The sequence below is a fragment of the Chaetura pelagica genome, unplaced genomic scaffold, assembly GCF_000747805.2.
Source record: "Chaetura pelagica isolate M959 unplaced genomic scaffold, ChaPel_1.0 scaffold106, whole genome shotgun sequence".
NCBI classification, from domain to species: Eukaryota; Metazoa; Chordata; class Aves; order Apodiformes; family Apodidae; genus Chaetura; species Chaetura pelagica.
The window spans coordinates 3,549,010-3,568,584 of record NW_009954222.1 but is presented as its reverse complement, the minus strand read 5'-3'; the positions used below and the strand labels follow the sequence as shown (position 1 = coordinate 3,568,584).

At 39.1% G+C, this 19,575-nt stretch overlaps 1 protein-coding gene across 1 annotated transcript in view; it reads left to right on the top strand.

Moving 5' to 3' along the window:
• Positions 1 to 19,575, top strand: part of KLF12 (Kruppel-like factor 12) — a 170,559-nt gene that overhangs the window by 102,412 nt on the left and 48,572 nt on the right. The window lies entirely within an intron of this gene.

Sequence of the window (19,575 nt, the reverse complement as noted above, 5' to 3'; positions counted from 1 at the left end):
CTGCCTGCCTGCCTGCCTGCCTTCCCTCCTTCCTTCCCTCCTTCCTTCCCTCCTTCCTTCCCTCCTTCCCTCCTTCCTTCCCTCCTTCCTTCCCTCCTTCCTTCCCTCCCTCCTTCCCTCCTTCCCTCCCTCCCTCTTGAAATTGTTTCTTCCCCTTTATATTTACTTGAAAAATTTGCAGTGGTCCTCTCCAGAGACCAGGTTAGACTTTCATTCTGAAAACTTGACTTCCTTTTCCAAGAAGTTTCCTCTAGTTTCTGTCAAGTAGGAACTACCTGCATTTCTCTTGAAGGACAGCGTCAATGAAAGGAAGTTAGCAAGGGGCTTTGAACAGTTTTTCCATTGCTGTTATTTTCCTGTGTACTTTGACTCACTGGATGGACAAATAACTTCTTAATGTCTGCATTGCTTTTTTAAAGAAAAAAAAGTTCATAATGAGCATTAGCCATTCTGTGGATGCATGAGCTTGCTCAGTCACTGTAGCAGCTGAAAGGGAACCAACTGTGAGGTAAATAAGTATTAATAACCCCATTTTATAGGTGAGGAAAATGAGGTTACGTGTAAAGGTCACCCTGTAGGTCTGAAGCAGAGCTAGAAATAGAACTAGAGCCTCCAGGCACTGAAGCCTGTGCTAGACCCACAAAACACATTACTTTATCTGAGAGGTTCAAAATACAGACATTCAGGTTGTTATTAAATAGGATGGGGTATAATAAAGGCCATTAGACATTGTTATTATATAATTTATTACCCATGTATTTTAAATGCCTTAAATAAAAGTACTTAGCTTTGCTTTGTCTTCCTGGCCATCAGTAGCCAAAAGCGCTGGTGTTTCCAAAGCGCTGTTATATTTCCTGAGAGGAAACTCAACCATGTTTGTGGAGGAACTACTTTTTTGGGTTTTCACCAGGCATCCACTAATTCTTTTTGTAGTCGAGTGGACTAACCTCAAACCTATACATCCCTTAATCAGAAAAGGAATTCTCTGTGGGCAAGGCAAGATGTTCGCTCTCACTGTAATTAGCGTGCTCCCCTTACTGATGTTGATAGAAGAAGGGAAGGTTTCTTCACCAGTAACACTATTGCTTGATAGGCAGGCTTCACACATATTTTGAATTCGCTAGTTACAACACCAGACCCTGAAGTGCTAAGTATTTTTTTCTCAGTTTATAGCACACATAATATGCCAGAAAAATAAAACAACCTGTCATGATTTTGCACTAAATGGTTCTGTCTAATTAAGGAAAAGAGGTAGCATGAGGTGCTAGCAAATGCTTCTAACATATGACTGACTGGCAGGCAAATATATTCCTTGTGATTGATACTGCTTGAACACTTAGAGAATTGGTCAAATAATGAAAAGCTTGTTTAGCTTTTCTACAATGCATTCCACTGTTTCTGAAGGTAAATGGGATGAATATTACTTGGCTGGCTCTGGAGCTTAAGAATTACATTAAGAAATTTAATAATGTAACATCAACTCATCCTTGTTACAGGTTTTATTTAAACAGTAATCTGTTAGTTTATTTCAAAAGCCCCATTAGGAAAATCTAATTTGACTGTGATCTGCACTTTGTCATCTTTCTTACTTTGTTCTCAGTCTCAGACACCACACGTACAGCTGCCGAGCTGAAAAGAGACATTAGGACATTATAGCAACTCCACTTTATTTATTTATTTGTTGGGCTATAATATATTGCCATATTGCCTTACAGGCTGGCTCTGTTCTTAATGTAGGCATCTAACATGTACCTTATTATTAGATGTTTAGCAAAGCATTCCACTGATAATAAAAGCCTGCATTCTACATACCCTTGTTGCAGGGAGGAAAATGCCTTTGAAGCCTTCCAAAAGGAGATCCTGTGTGCTCAATTTCAACATCTAAACTTAGCAGACAGGAATTTCCTCTGAGGACGTGGAAAGGCACCTACTGTTCTGCTGAGTAACCAGACAGCATAGGGGCATGCATAAAAAGATTGCTTCAGTAGGCAGTAGAGCGTTAAGCCAAGTGCCTGAGTGAGGCAGGCTGGAACTCAGAGGCTAGAAGACTGTCCCGTGGAGTGTGTTCTTTCTTACGTGAGCTCATGAGTATTTCTTGTGAATACAGTTAAAAACAAACAAAAAAATTACTTATTGCTGAGAGTCTACTCTTCTTGTGGGATATTAGCTAGGTAGTACAGCATGGCACCTCCAAAGGGATGACAGCATCCTTTCCTCACACCAGAATCCTGTTGTGCAATCTTGTCTTTGTTAAACAAAATGCCAACCCTAGTTTGTAGATGCTGGTAGAAGGTATGAGACAGAAGTTTACCTTTTTCCAGTTGATTTTCAAACATGTTTTAAATTATCCTGCAGAAGGATTATGAATATACATACATGTATGTATGTATATATATTTGCCTATTGCAGCCTATTCTCCAGGGGCAGAGATGGATTTCAAATAAGCTCTGGTAGGTATTTACTGTGAGTTGGTCCTGTGCAGCCCCTCATGCAATGTGTGGGGCTGTGGGACATAGCATTTTCTTGGTGAGGCTCCTGGCTTTCCCTCTGTGCTGTCTGGGGGCTTAAAGATATGTCTTGCCTAGTTAGACATCTGCAATGTAGATAACTACATCTGAGCTTGCTGTCTTCCCTCCCTCCATATGGGATGAATAGCAGGTGGTGTGTCCGGGCAGTAATTCTTTTGACCTATTCTAGCTGTCTAATTTAGGGGCAGAGAGAGAGACTCCAGCCCATAAGTGTTCCTCTCCGTTGACTGCAGGCAGTGCAGACAGCTGCCTAGGACACATGTCAGTGCTGCAGATCTCTTCTCTGAGGTGAGGGTCCAGCTATCCACAGTGCCTGACTGAGGAGTCAGAGTGCCAGGAGCTGGGAGTGACAGGGTGATACTGAATGCCCCAATATCTTCTCTGAATCTAAGTCTGCCAGGGGAGGTTAGCAATGCCAAGGTTTAATCACGAGCTGAAGGAAATCAACTAGTTGCTGTTTTGGGGAGGAACTATTTTTTTAATCTGTTTTTAAGCTTGTTGTCTTAGAAATTACCCTTATGTGGCTGGGTCATCGGACAGTCTGGAATGCCCGTATGAAAGCTTTGCTTTTCAAGTCCTCTAAAACTGGAAAGCATCCTACTGTGTTGCCACTTTGTTTCAGGTCCACCATAGTCATAGAAGAAAACAAATCTTGCCAGTGAAAATCATGACAATCAGGCACGAAGAGCCCCATGTTTGACATTAGTTCTTATTTACTTAAATAGAATGTAATTTGCTTGCATATTTATAAAATAACCGAGTATGACTATTTCTTTCTCAGGAAAATTGCTTTCTTGCTGCTAGCTTTATATTGACTGAGCTTCCAAACTTCTCAGTAGTTCTTTTGGAATTAGTCCATAGTCTTTCTTCAGTTCAGCAAACCAAATCAATAATGTAAAGTTATAGATGAGCAAAGTCATTATTTCAAGCTGGGTACTTTGGTGAATTTATGTGACAGTGCTGCTTTATGGCAGTTGCTATGTCTTACCATAATATCTCAGATAATATGTTCTGGCTGTTAATAAATATAGCAACAATATGTAGATTTCAGTGGGCTTTGCATTATAAGCAGCATTTCATCCTTTTTGTAGTGTGTTTTGCAAACTGATTTTGGCATGTAGCTCTCTAACAAAGAGCAGATTTGCCACAATACATCTGACACTACCAATGCTTATTACACAGCAAAACTAGTATCATATACTCAGGGTCAAATTTCAGTTAACGCTCTACAAATCTTTATGAAGCCAAGGGAAGAGAAGCTGTTAGTTGAGCCCAAGAAGACCAATAAAAGTTTTTAAGGGCCATCCTTGGAGGAATCGTGCCACTCCCTCAGCCTGGCAGCCCTTCTATCCCTAGATAGCCCTGATGCAGTAGCGCTCAGGAGTCATCTCCGTGGTACATAGTAAAACAAACCCTGAACAGGGCATTAATCTCCAGCTTTCCCTGCACACTTGTGCAATAAAATACATTATTTTACAGCATGCAGCTCTCCATGAATATATGTGACATAAGATCTCCTCCTTGCACAGACTGAGAGCAGAAGTGGGAGAGGCAGAGAGTGATTTCTAGCATGAATTTTGATCAGTGTATCGGTAAAAATCTAAAGATCCAGAAATTCCTCTTTCCTTCTAGACTATTCTTAGCAGGTGTAGGCAGAGGGAACTCCTGTGATGAAACCATTTATTTCTTTCAAGTAATGAGAAAGAGAAAACGCACTGTGCATATATAGGCTGATGATGCTTAAGGCAGCTTCTTATTTTTCCAGGGTGATGGAGAGGCAGAAAATTCAGTGAGGAAATCCTGAGTATTTGTAGTTACAGTTGCAGTTAAGTTAATTCATAGAAATGTGATTTGTCATTTGGATGTGACCATGGTGGCCTTTAGTGTGACCTCTTCATTGCGCTGAGCTGAATGCTGCTGAGTTCTTGTCTGAAAATGAGATCAGGGGCTTTGACCCTAACCCCCATTCTCCTGGGCTACATTATGTGTTTGATACATTGATACTAATGTCATCACCTTTTATTTTAAATTCTGCTGGCTTTTATTATTGCAGTACAGTGGAAAATAGTTTTGTATCTTGCATGAACAAAGAAGAAATTTCACAGCAGACAGACAGCATAGCCACAGTACCACTGTACTCTCTCAAACTGTTATGTATTTTTCAAATCTGATTTTTTCTCTTTAGAACTCTTTTTTTCTCCCTCCTTTTTTTCAGTGTAAATCAATTTCTGTGGTGATTTTTATCTCTTTTGAGGTTTATAACTGTGTTCCCATCAGCCATGCATTTTCTGCACCGATGCTGTTTGTTTTCCTGCTTCAGCTGCAGTCATTACTACTATTGTGCTATTCATTATAGGGAACTTTCACCTCAGTTTTTTCTTCTAGTTACTGACATAGTACTTTGTCCTGAGTCTCCCCAGAAACATAAATGAGGGTGTTTTGGCAGTACTTGTGTGAACTTTGCTTCTCTCTCCTCTGATACATCTGCCCTATGTGAATAAATGTGCATTTTAAGCTGGCACACAATTGGATGGTGATTTTACAGATGCAGAGGTGACTAGTGCTGGTCCAGAATTTCTTTGTAAAACATGGTTTTTTTCACTAAAGAATGTTATTGTGTCTACAGTAGGATCCTAGGAATACATATGTTTCAATTTTATTTTTCTCATGAAGTTTTTTTCAAGTCTGGGGTGTGTTTTTCCAGGCTTGAGAGCAGAAGATTGCATGGTTGCTGCGGAGATTCCAGGGGGAAATTGTCCCCACATTCAGAAAGCAGAACTGCTTGTGGGCCTCCCATCTCCCCACAGGCTGTGATGCTGTGAGGCTTCTCCTCAGGCTCCTCAAGGGTCACTCTACAAACTGAACTGACTTACGAAATATTAATAGAGAGGTGTGTATGCAAATACATAAGTAGAAGACACTGGTGCCATAGAGCCCTGTAAGGCAGACAGTCATCTGTATTATGGTTGATGCCCCCCCACTGTGTCATTTTTTCAGGGATATTTCTGTTCTAGTTTTGTTTTGTTTTGTTTTTCCCTTCAGTAGTCTCAGATATGTATCCTGTGGCAGAAAAGAAAGGGTTTCTGCAGTGAAAAGTGTCACTGGCTCAGAAGTTGGCTAATGACCCAAGGTCATTGGCCTGGAAGAGGTGTAATGTTTCTCAGCTAGATTAGGGAAGCTCTGGGCAGTACTGGACCGTCCAGTTCGGACGTCTTTGCAGCAAGGCTTATCTGTCATGGTGTAATCTATCTAAAAGTTAGGATGAAGTGTTTTTTATTTCCTCAGCGGAAAGATGTGCATACTTCTAGGTCAAACAATCCAATCAGTTGTAATTATTTGCCTTTTGGAGGTGCCTGCCTTCCCCAGTGGTTATAAAGAAGCCTGGACAAATGGCTTGGGGAGAGTGATAAACCTCAACACTGCTGAAGTTATGTATGAGAAGTCGCCCTCTAAGTCATTTTCTAAGGCCATGCTGGATTTGAATCAAGAAAAACTAAACCAGTACATCTAAACTTTGGGCCTATGCAACTACTGTAAGTGTGATTTCTCCTATGTGCATGTGGTTCAGATAACTCATTAAAGAAGTACCGACTTCTTTTACAGTGTGTTCATATGGCACTTTACAAACTTTTCTTCTAGTAGAATTTAAATCCTCTGAATCTTCTGTTTGTGTATAAAGAAGTAACGGGCCTAAAGTTGTACTAAGGACTTCTACTACAAGAGCTTGAAAGCTCTTGAAAGGTAATTGCTCTTTAGGCACTACAAGTCAGTAATTCAAATAGACCTATAATGTTCAAAAAAATTACCTTTTTTCTCTCTCTCTCTTTTTTTTTTTTACTATATACTATTAAAAAAAAATATTTAACAAAAGTTGGGCAGTCAAATCAAAGGGTGCCATTCTGTGCATGCACAGAGATTTCAGGACTCTTGGTGTGGAAATTTGCCGATATGTCTCCCAGAGCCTTTTTCCAGGATAACAGATTTCCCATCAGGCAGCAATCATTAGGAACAAGTGCCAGGTGGATGGCAACTGTAAATCAAAAGCAGCTTCTGCAAAGAAATTGACATCACTGCCTGCTTTGGTAGGGTGGTATTATTTAAATGACAGTGTATTAGGAGATACGGGTATTGTCAAATTGTTGCCTGAAGAAAGCTGATTTGAAAATAAAAGTGCTTTTAGCTTGGTCTACACAAAATTACGTTTTCCTGTCTCCTCTATAACAGTAAGTTACCTTCAGTGTTGAGTAATTAATCTAGAGCAAGGAAACACTGCCACTAGGTTGTGTTCTTCTCAGTCACTTTGATGTTCTAGACATCGCTCTTCACTGAATATTTTACTGTACCATTGCTAGGAGTAATACTTTCCTTTTAGGAGAAATATTTAAATTAAGTGCATAATAACCTGGAAGAACCAAGGAATTCTGGTTCTGTTAAAAGTCCAAGGATTGTTACTGTTAGCTTCATTTGGTCTAATGATTAATCTTAAAGCTTTAACAGAAGTCTGGATGCTAAAAAAAAAAATTAAAAAAAATTAAACATTTAGGCTATTTTGGGAGCCACCGTGGTGCACAAAGAGGAGCATTTGTGACATGGATGGGTTCATAGATACCTTTCTGTATGTCTCTCTTATTACCTTTATCCATCACAAACAAACTCTCAAAGGTCTTGTTTCCCAGCTTCATTTTGGTGTCTGTATTGAATTGTCATGTAATTGGCTTCTCAAATATAGATTAAATTTGTTAATTAATTTAGATTTTAGCCTAAGAAATGCCAGTCATTTCAAAGTAGCTACTAAACTTTGCCATTATTGAGATTTTACATTACTAAGCATGTTTACACAAATGTGCTTTGGAATAAAATGCCCCCAAACAGTAGTATATTATTATAATTCATATAGCAGTTTTTATGTTTGGAGTGCTTTGCAGACATTAAATAATTAAATTGTACAGGTCCCCTGTGTGTTGAAATATTATAATTATCTGCGGGTTAGTGACTTGCTCAAGGCCATGCAGCAAAGGATGAGCTGGGATCAGGAATGTCTGCCTTCCAGTCATCCACTACAATGTGTTGCTCCAGAGCAAAGCTCGAGTCATTAGTGGTTAGATATGTGAAATGCATTTTATTGATAGGGAGGCAGGCATTGTGTAATTGCTTGCAGAGCATGACACCAAAGAATGAATTAAAATAAAACTATGCATTGGTGCTATCCAGCTAGCAGTTTGCACCTATTTGGCAGCTGCTTCCCCAGTGATTCATTATTCAGCTTTGTCTGTTTTTTCTTGGTAAATCAACACAGAAAGCAGAGGCAGAGCTGTGTGCAGTGAGAAATTCAGAGCTGTAGCAAGTACTTGTCAGTGAGGATTAGATAGCAGAACACTGCCAGAAAAAGCCACAATAAAACTACCTCACTGAACTGCTGTCTTGACATACTGATAAGAAAAAGAAAGAGCATTGTCCTCTGCTGTCACTTGAGCCCAAATTACTTCTTTTTTCATTATTTAGATCAGATAAGTTTTTATCTTTCCTTTTTCATAAGGCAGTTCCTATGATTTTGTGACATACAAACATGCAGCACAATTAAATTGTAATAGCAGTGCTTATGCTGATTTATGGAAAAATGTTTCCTGAGTGGTTAGATCAATGCATGTAAAAACACAAAAATTTGTGTAGGTCACAGGTATGTAAACTCTGTGCAGAGGAGGGCACTCTTAAGAGAAGAACACTGTTTAGCAAGGCATAATGGAGCAAGCATGTGAATACAGGGATCTAAAAAAACCCCACATTTTTTCTGCCTTTTTCCAGCACAATAGGAAAAGATTGTGCTAGGTTTTCCTCTTTATTAGTTCAGTGCTCTTTCACTAGCAATGACTCCACTGCTACTTCATTTCTCACAGCAAGTTCTTTTTAGGCTGGAGATGAAAAGGACTGAAAGGAAGCTCCTGGATGATGGATACAGAACAGTTTTTTGACCTAAGCCTATGTGCCAAGGTGTCATTCTCCATGTGTATGTGACTGAGGACATGAGCGTTACTATTTGGACACATCAAGAAAAGGATAATTGGAGCTTAAAGCCACCACATGTATGAAGTTACTGAGCCAAAGTAAAACAAATTGAAGGCTGAAACAAGGAGCAAAGCAACACAATGGCTGAAATAATAGCATCTAATCCTGAGAAGTGTCAGAAGAAATTATAGCCACACGTTTCAGAGTCAAGCTAAGTACCTTCATCATTATAGCCATGACAAACAAAAGATGTGTCAATAATGACATTTTGGGTCATTTTTTTATTTACCCACCCTTCTGGGCTATACTGAGTTGCCACAGAATAGAGCAGTGCAAGGAAGTATGAAAATTAAGGCAGGCAGAAATTAAGGAAGAGACCAGGGTGGATCAGAGGCTGCAGCAACTGCCAAACCACCCTTGCCTGGTACGTATCACTGATCTCAGGCGGTGTGGAGCAGGCTGGCAGGTGCTGAGGTCAGAGGCTGCCCTAAAAGGTGCTCATCCTAAGGCCTGCATACAGTATCTGCTGCTGGCAGAAATCTCCAGCATTGTAAACAGAGCCTGAAAAATGATATTACCTGGAAATGAACAGAAGCTGCTGGTAGGCACGAAAAGAAATACTTGTGTTTATGTACTTGTGTTCTGGTTTGAGAGTTTAAAAGTCTGTAGCAGTCTCAGTCTTGTCAGAATATCTCCCTCAATTATTTGCATTAAAAATACTATATTTAGCATAGGGCTTGGATACTGCATGATAAATCAGGGGCACACAGTGCTGTCAGATAGACAGATGGCTTCACACAGATGTAACCATGGTGTTTCTCCCAAGAACTCAGCTCCATTGCTATTTCCTATCACAGTTTTCTGATCACAGTTAGAACATTCATAAACAAGTTCACAGAAGGAACTGTAATAATGACCAAAATCTCAGTCATAAAAGTTTCAAAAGCAGAGTAAAAGGATAATGTCATATAATACATTATTTGCTGAAAATTATTTACCCAGCTGAACAGGTTGATTCCCTTTGCTCTCAGTACTTCCACTTCTGACCTACTTGCTCTCTGTATCACCACATCATTTCTGAGATTTTTAGTCACTTCTAAAGGCATAGTCAAAATGCATGTGTTTTTCCTCTTGGTTGAGGGGAGCTACCAAGTACTTGCAGTTCTGTAACAGATGCATCCTTGTCAGTACACTGCATGGCACAGAGGTACTGCTATCCCTATATGCTTGCAACATGCATGAAATACTGCAGGTGCCCAGAACCAAGTTGATCCAGAACAGCCCAGGCACTGGAGACAAGATGCAGATTGCCTGCTTTGGGGGTCTGGTGGAGGCGTTGTGAGGTTATACAATAGAGGATTGACTCCAGCAGTGTTTCAGAGCACCTGCATAAGACATCAACATAGTTAAATGCTCTGAAGTTCAGTGAGCAGAGAAACCAGCTTCCTAAAGCCAGCTCCACTTACCTGCTAAGTACTTGTCTATGAGTCATCTCTGCTCTCTTTGGAGCTTGAGCTTCTGACTGTAGTTGTTCATTGAAATATATCTTGGGAAAAAAAAAAAACAAAACAGAAGAAACACAATGAATGTTCATTGAAATATATCTTGGGAAAAAAAAAAACAAAAACAGAAGAAACACAATGAATTACTGATGTTCCCAGCTTCCCATTGTGGAAAATAAGAGCTCAAGTACTTTTTTTGGAGCTTATCTCTACCTGTTTTAAAACCCAGAACATCCTGACCTCTTCCTACCAGCCTTCACTCTATTTAAAAACGTGATGGGCAGTAGCAGCAGTGATGCAGCCACTCACATGTGGCATGAAAACCTAGAGGTTAGAACATTGTCTCAGGAAGCCAGTACATTTGCTTATACCTACATTTGCCAGTTCTGGAACACAAGGCTAGGATGCAGAAGATAACCAGGAGTGATCATCCTACAAAGTCCTTTTCCTCTTCTTTTTCCTCTTGTTTGGATTTGGGAAGTGACTATTACATATTTCCTTTACGCTGAATCCATGTTGTCAGGTGTATTTTAGCCATTTTCCTAGCACAGATAAGAGTTGAGCATTTCTCCCCACAGTGTCTGGACCAGAGCAGAGGTGGGAAGCCACAGCCATTTGGTTTTCAGGCCAAATAGAGAGGAACATAGTAAGCTTAGCTGTCTTTGAGGTTGGCTGGCTGGGTGTCTTCCACTTCAGTGCCTGGATACTGTAGGTTCTAATCGGAGTTTTATTTGTCTACTAAATTTCCCACTGACAAAAATTTAGCTTTAAAATACTTATCCTTGCCAACTGTATTTTTGCCTTCCCTATTGCTTAGTTATTAAAAAGGGATCTTTATGAAAATAAGTGCACAAAATTTAGAATAATGACTTCTGGGTAATATATTGCTGTTCATATGAGGTATAGGAATATTTTTTTTATTTTTTCAATAAGACACAGAGATTATGATAAATGAATTGACATGGGAGAGAACAGTCAATGTTACAGTTTCCAGCTGCCATTTTTCCAGTACATATTGATTTCAGTTGAGAGCTAATGGCGAGATGTTGTCCTGGTGCCCTTTGATTAGGTACTGGCACAATTGTGAAATAAAATCTATACCTATTGATGCCATGGGACATGTACCTGAGATAGGTTTTTGAAGGAGGAGGAGGCTCTACATGGAGGGTGGACAGAAAAGTCAGGTTGTGTTAGAGCTAATAACTTGAACTCAGGAAGTTCTTTACATCATTTTGCCATCTTGATAGCAGATTTTTGACATTGTCGGGAATTTAACATTTAACAAATGGCAAAATCAGCAAACAGAAAGAATGACCAGTGTTTACTCAAGATTTGACACAAGGAAATGTGAGAGGTTCAAAAGATGCAGTGCAAAATCTTGGCAGAAAATAGATTATTAGTAAGGTTCCAAGGACCAATGGAAAGTGCAATTATATAAATCAAGAGAGGTTGCTTTGAAAGTTTCCTCTTCACTTTCAACAATTACTGTGCCAACCTGGACATTTTAATTGAGCGTTATAAAGGATCCAGAATGTTTTGAGTGCAAATGCATTCAACTGTTAGTGTGCTAAAACATTTTCATTATTCATGTTGTTATTCTAATATTTTTTGCTAGTTTCTTGGGCGTTGGCCTCAGACTAATCTCAGGGTACTTTTGAGGTCTAAACCACAGAGAAAAGGACAAAAGGGGTTATTCATGGCCTTGGCTTTCTGCAGGTTATTGGTTTTTTTCCTAGCATGGTAGAACTGTTTCAAAAAGCCATCTGTATGATGCTTTTTGTTTGAGCATGTGCAGTAGAACAGAATTGGTCACTGAAAAGGAGCATTCCACGTAGTCCAAATCCCAACGTAGGATTTTATTGCAGCTGTGACATCATGTATTTGTGTTGTTCAATATCCTAAATAATATTCTAGAAGATTATCTGTTGTCCCTGGAGTCTCAGTTTTAAGTAAAAAGTGTTAAAAGCTAGGTTTTCAGTGATGTGTTGGGAATAATATTAATCAGAGGATTCTGGGAGTGGGCGTTTGCTCCAGCCTCTTAGTTTTTGTGCAATGTCTGCCTCCTCTGGATTGTCAGTAATCCTGTTGGTCACTGATTATATTTTGATAAGAAAGTATGATCCACCATGATCCAGAATTACCATTAAGCAACACCTGGACCCTTAAGCTTTGATTCTACTCCCATGCAAATTAATGGCAGAGTTCCTAATGACTTGCTTAGCATTAGCTGGGACCTCTACAGAGCAATTTCAGTTTAAGAAGGACTTTTAAAGTGAATGGGAAAATCCTAAAGTCCCTCCACACTGAGGCTATGTGGTTACTTTGCAGTAAGTGTTCCTCAAGCTTATCTAAGTCCCCTGCAATTGTTTGGGGTAACTTAAAATTCCTAATTGTCTGTGTTCAATTTCCAGAGAGAGCATGTGGGCCTGTGCCAGGTCAGCTGTTAACCCTTTTCGTTTTTTCAACTCCAGGTATGAAGCATTTTATTGTGTATTCTATGATGTTCTGTTTTATTGGCATAGTCTAGTAGAAGTGCGTTTCAGCTTTTTTTCTCGTCTTTATGTCACGGCTGAGCAAGGCCCAAAACTGATTTTTGCTACTGCTTTTTATGTCCTGGGGCTGGGAGGGACATGGTATGCATCATGGGAAAGCTGCAGATTCTTTTTTCCAAGTCCCAGTGACTAAAATACGAGAAGAAAAAAAAAAAAAATACCCTGTCTGATGTTTGATAATGCAGTTTAGAAAGTTCAAAATAGTCTACTGATTGAGGGCAAAGTTAATATGAATCTACATAACTTATGTTATAACAGCTCATTGCCAGTTACCATGAAACAGTTGACAAACAAAGCTCTAAAATATAGGAAAAACGTCTTCACAGTCATCTCCTTACTTTTTTGTCAAGGAGTCCAAAATTTTAAAACCTTACTTTATCCTTCCCCTAGTAAAGGCCCTGCTTTACAGTTTAGAGGTTATATACAAACCCACTGTGAGGTTTCAGTGAGGGTTGTGATGCCAAAAAGTTGTCCTGGGTTCATCTCACTTGCCCAAGGAGAAATGAAGTCATATGTGAGAAGGGATGGACCAACATTGATAGGGTTCTTGTTTCTGTTGGATTTGTTGCTGCTGTTTTATTGGGTTTTAAAATAGTTTGCAATGAAATGTCCACACTTAATGGGTTTGCTGGCTTGTTTGTCCTCCCTCCTCTTTTTGTTTGTTTTGTGGGCCCTTAAAAAAATCCCATCTGAGTTGAGTTCATCACGTGACAAATGGAGACCATCAACTCACTGCTTTGTCTACTCTTGGTAATCCATGGACCCTCTATCTGTGGAGTACAGAAGGAAATACAACTTCACACATTCAGTATAAACAAATAAGTTGCAGAATAAATCAAATTAATCACATTTATAAGTAGAGCTAAGCTCCACAATAAAATTTAAAAGGTGGCATGTTTAAGAGCAATTACACTTTCAAATTGCAAATGAGTAGTCAAATACAGAAACTGTTACGCAAATCTACTCCTATCTCCAGTTTGCAGTTAATTACCTTATAACTGCTGTATTTATGTTAAAAATTCACAGGATCTTATTACTTAAACATTTTTGAAGCAGCAGCGCCAGCAACATCTTTGTGAAAGCCAATACAAAGCTTTTAAGGTTTCCTTGGGTATGAAATTGAGATGGTATGTTTATATATTAAAATTCCATAGAATTTTCTTAGATCTGATTGAAATTATCGGTGCAGCTTCAGAAATAATTCTGAAGAGCCTACTAGTCTCTCAAGATGGTGTGTTTCTAAAATCCATTTGTATTTTAGCTGCAACTTGTAATGCAGGTTCCTATACCTGAAATGAGCAATAATATTCTATATGATCACCTTCTATTCTACGGGACACATTTTCAAGAAGGAGGCTGATGTTGTCAACTTCTTGATCTTTTTTTAATGTTGTCAGTATTTTGCTCAATACATTGCTCATGAATTTACATGTAGAGTTTAGGCATGGCAATGAATATGAGACCCTACTAATGAGACCCCCTGAGCAACCTACATGGTTAGATTTAGATGAAGATGGCAGAAGTCAGCTTGTGTACCAGTTTTAAACCACTGAAAGATTGTTGGCTCTGACTGGAGTGAGACAAGACTGAAATACAATATTCTGGCATGGCAAATAGCTACTAATAAAAAGAAAAACTTAGAATGGAGATATAGGGTCTTCTGTATCTTTTTAAAAGAGAGGACCAATTTTTTCAAGAAGGTCACATCTCTCAAACCTCATTTAGGTCATGTGGACCTGTCTGTACAGTGAAATGAGGCCAATGAGGTGAATATATAAGTCAGTGTATCATTTGAAAGTACAAATTACACTTCACAGCTGGTCTTGCTTCTTAGAGTATGGTGCTGTTGTAGTTTAGGAACAGTAACTGCTTGTCAGTAGTGAATTCTGGTACAGTTAAATACAGCTGTGTGAGTATATATATTGCATGTGAATGAAAATTTATGCCTGTCCAGTTTTGGATTTTTTTATTTCAATGTTTGTATTACTAAAGTTACCTTTTTCCACTACATTTCAAGAAAAGTTATTCTTCCGTAAAATTATACTTGGAATTATGATATTCTAGTTATGAAAGTACAGAAACATTCTTAGATAATTGATTTTCTTTGTGGTGGGGGTGGTGGAACAGAATGGATTGTAAAATCTTGAAAAAATGTTTTTTTGTAGGCTCTTTTCTTTTTCTCCCTGTCCTCCCCCGCCTCCTTTTTTTTTTTTTTGCTCATTAAATCTACTAAAGGCTGTAAATTTTTCTCAAGACTGATCGCACATAAATGTTCTGCATTTATTGACCTCCATGCATGGCCACAGGCTGGAACTGTTGCTCCTGTTCATACATGCCTAACTGTTCTTTTCCTGTAAAATATTGACCATTTTGTCCATATAGCCTCCCCTGATGCAGAATTCCTCTGATCCACCATTTCACTGGTAACAAAGTGGTATTATGAGTAAGTTTCAGACGTTGGTGGGCACAACGTGCCTCTTCATCATTGGTGTCTTGCAAACTGTACTGCTTTTGCTCTTGTATGATTTACCCTGCTCTTCTTCTTAGCACCTTGTTCCACAGCCTCCACCAGATGGGAGATGTTTGGCAGCTGGAGGACCCAGATGCTAAATTTTGGAATATAGCTTTCCTGCTCTGGCATGTGGGTTCATGGCTGGCTTTTTGGCTTGCACCTCTGCTAGCTCTTGGCTAGTTGTCTAGTTGGCTGCTGTAGCACTGCTCTGGGGCTATGTTAGGGTCAAGCTGCTGTGGAGTTGGATTGACTTTCCTGATCTGAATTCCCCTACCTGACACCATTTTCACCTTAGTTTGCTTTGACTCTCCACTATTAAAAAATGAATATTTGCACTGTTCTGTTTTATTCCTGCCATTAGTAAGACTAACTCAAAGCAGAAGTTCTCATTTGTCACCAGTTCAAAAAGAAACTAAGCATTGCAGAGTACACTGTTCCACTTGTTAGGATTCCCATTCAGTCAGTAGGAATGTAAAGCCCAAGTCTGTACTTGCAATTCATCTCTGGAACCAAATTGTAACTACAGAGCACAGGCTTTAAATATATATATATTTCTTATGTCTAAATTTTGATTGCTTTCAACTGTGAGTGAATCTAGCCCCTGTCAAACAGATTAAAAAACGCACATTTGGGGAGACAATCTGGATCATTTTTAAAGAAAAAAAGATAAAGAATAATAATGGTGATAATAAATTGAACATTACTGGTAATAATTAAGAGTGCTGCCAGAAGAAAATGCTTGATCTTCTCTTTGCCTGATTTGGAATGTCCTCATTACATACTTGAGTTTTATCTCAGGTTTTTGGGTTGGGTTTATTTTTTTTCATGAATGAGGTAATGAAAAATTAATGCATCTAGGATAGCCAAAGTATTTGAAGTTATTCCCTAATCTCTGCCTTTTTCTCCATGCAGTTCAGTGCATAAACATTACTTTCAGTGAGAAAAACTACAAAATCAGATTACTAAGGCTCTGGATACTTAGAACGAAGTACAGATTAGTCATACCTGCTATTAAATTTTCATTCCCTTACTCAGCTGTAATGAAAGTTTGTTGTGCTACACTGGTAGCAGTGGTATCTCTGTTAAATACGTATGGAACCTTTTAAACATTTGAGCAAATAGCACTTGTGTACCTCACTTGGACACAAGCTTTCACTTGTATGTTAAGGTTAAACTTTGCAAGGTGATCCAACTTCCAAGGAAAAGCACCTGATTTCCTCATTATAGTCACTGAAGGGAATTACATGTCTAGGGAGCAGCCAAAAAGGAGACCTTACCCATCTTCTTAAGTTGTATACTCCTCCTCACTGACTGCCTAAGGAACATAAGTGGTTCCATAGGAATACAGCTCAATTACATTAGATAAGCCATTATGGACTATACAGAGAACCGACAGGAACTAAAAGCATCTGTTTTTTTCAGTCCATACAGCCCTTTCTGGATGATAATGGAGCAGGGATGATTCTTTTGAAAAACAAGCTGGCAGCAGCAACAGCAGTGTTCCCACCTTTTGCAGGAGAGCTTCATTAAGTACCTTGCCAACAAAGCAAGATACCTGAATTTTAGATTCTCAGCAGAAATGTCCTAAGGGTGTTTTAATCATTAGGATCCGTGGTCCAGGTCTAATCAGATGAGATACTTGGGGAGCAGTGGAGTCTCTCATTACCCTTACTGAATGTGGGCTATGGTATAGACAGGCGCACAGAAGGCATGGGATGAGGAGGGTGTGGATAACAAGAGTCTGAATCCGATTTGAGTGTGGACAGGACTGAAGCTGTAGGCTACATTCCCTGGAGCAACATTAGGACAAAACCAGTTGTGAATACTGTAATAGATGTTTCACCATTCCCCTCTCAGAGCTGACTCTCCAGATCTGTAGTATATATTTTTGCCAAATGGCAGACACTTGGAGAAAGAATCTGTTTACTTCAGTGAAAGACTAGCTTAGGGTTTGCTAATTCCCAAGGCCAAAAGAAGGCATAGTTTCCAACTTGAAAGCTATTTAGTATGTGTGATGAGCTAAAGTAATTTGTGGATTTGTATGTTGCATTTTTACGTGATTAAATGTTTTAAGTCTATTGATTTCATGCTGGGGATTAATGATGCTGAATGAAAGAGCATCAAAGAATAAAACATGTTTACACGACTGATTAAAAAACCTTAAAAAAGAGCCAGAGTACCTATTATTAGATAGGAAAGAGACAAGAGCAGCACAGGACCAATCAAGCATTCTACATTGAAAGGAAAATGAATTGACTTCTTTAGGCATAGGAAGGAGAAGAGTGAATAGTTTATAAGGATTGACTGTACCTTTCTGAATGCTTAACATTTCTGTTTGACTTGTTATTTTGGAAGAGGGGATTAAAGAGGTTTCATTATCAGTTGCCGCAGATCTGTTTTACTGAATCAATCAAAGCATGATGCTTAGCTGCTTGGGATTAATGAGACAATCTTTTAACTGGAGAACTTGTTGGTGACAGCATGTTGATAAAGGACAAGACCCAAAGATACTCAGTGCAACTGTGGACATAAGATACAGTAAAGATGGTATTTGCTGCTTGGAATTTGCATAATACTTTTAGATCTGTTTGCCTTGGCATATTAACTGAGAAAAAAATTGTTATCTTAAAATGTTCATAGTGCTAATTGGATTGTATCTGCTCTCTGCAAATGTTCCTAATGGCTGTCTAGATTCATGGTCATATCTGGATTTGTGGTTAGGTGTCACATTCTGTTTACCAAGATAATAGTAGATGAAGATGGGACAGAACTATTTGCTGGATAAATCCATCCTGTTGAAAGCATGATACAGGCTCTTCCAATCGTATTAAGCTGTTAGTACCCCTGATGTTAGCCAGAATGCCAGGGAGAGAATTTATTTGTGCTGTATCTGTGGAGAAGAATGCCTTAATGATCAAGTTAGCATGTGAAATACTTGATGCACATGAAATACTCCCTACTGAGCTAGGGTGAAGTTTAAACATTCAGTCTAATACAGCTGAGTAAATATCTGATGAGAGTAGCTCATGCACAAGTACTTTTTTTCTCTGCTGATGCTCTGATCTGGGTTAGCATATGTGAGAAGAATTCAGCAGTCTGATACACAATGCAATTTGTTTGTCTCAGAGGAATCGAATTATTGTCTTGGGTTTGGGGCAGCAGAGACAGGGTTTGACAATGTGAGGTTATTTTTTTCCCTGCATTTCCACTGCTTAATGTAAGACCTGAAACTCTTAGTTACAGAACAAAGTGTCTGAGCAGTAACCGTCCTTGTGCAAACCCGAGCGAAGAGTAATGACGCTTCCTCATAAGCTTCCTGCCTCGGTGCAGGTGCAGGAGTCAGGAGGGCCTGAATAATTCATAAGGTGCAAATTAGCCCCAGCTTGCTCCCACTGCTCAGAATTTTGCTTTTGCTTGCCTACCTAGTTGCTAGAAAGAACAGAAATAAAGGAAGCTTGGGAAATGAGGGAGGACAAGGCAAAAAGTGTTCCAGTTTAAAAATGAAGTCACAGAGACTGCTAAATACTGGGTGTGTTTGAAGGCTTGGTGCTTTTTGAGGAATTGGACTGTGCATTGATTATTCATGAAGTGTTTTCTCAGGAAGAAGTAAGCTCTGGGGACCCATTCCATTGCTCTTGGAGAGGGAAAAAACTTCCATTTAAGAATTAGTTTTTTACCATTTTTATTGTTATTGCTTCTAAAAATTAATGGTTAAAAAAGAAAATGCAAATAACTCTTAAAAGCTCATTTAAAGCCTGTCAAGCTATTTGAGATGATGCATTTATGGTGTTGCTGAACTCAAGGGTCCAGAGAAATTTGATGAAAAATTTTAGGTGTTAGGATGGTTATTGATTCAAGTAAGTGTGGATTCCAGGAGCTTGTATGAAAGTAGTTATATCTGAAAACGCAATGTGTAATTAGTTTGTATTTGTGTAATTTAAAAATCAGTGCTCCTCTGTATTAAATGCTATTAGTGATTGTTACCTTTTCTATTGGATTACGTAGCTGCTTTAGTGCCTAGAAGAATGAAATGAGAGGTGAGGGGTGCTTAATCCTTCTGCTGCACAACACTGCTGCTCACCCAGGTATCAAGGAAGAAGGTTTTGCTGAGCGCTGTTGTTATGGGAGAAGGGAATTCCCGACACAGATCTTTGAAAGGTTCATGTGTTGCCAAGCAGTACAGAGAGGAGCTGGTCTGAAAAAAGGCAGATAATTTCTCACATGTACCTGAGTATCCCTTTGACATCTCTCATGTGGGAGATGGAAACATCTGACATCCCCAGCAGGAGCGGGAACAAGGTAGTTAGTTCTCCCTGTTGGCAGGTGTTCATATGGAGAAAAACTCTCCTAATGTTTTTGCTGGGCTGGATATCAAAAGAGAACAAGAACAGAGAAAAAAGCTTTTTAGTGGTTTGATTCTGGTTTTGGTTTGTGGTTTTTTTTCAGGGTCTTTTTTTAACGTATACCCCTTCTTTCCC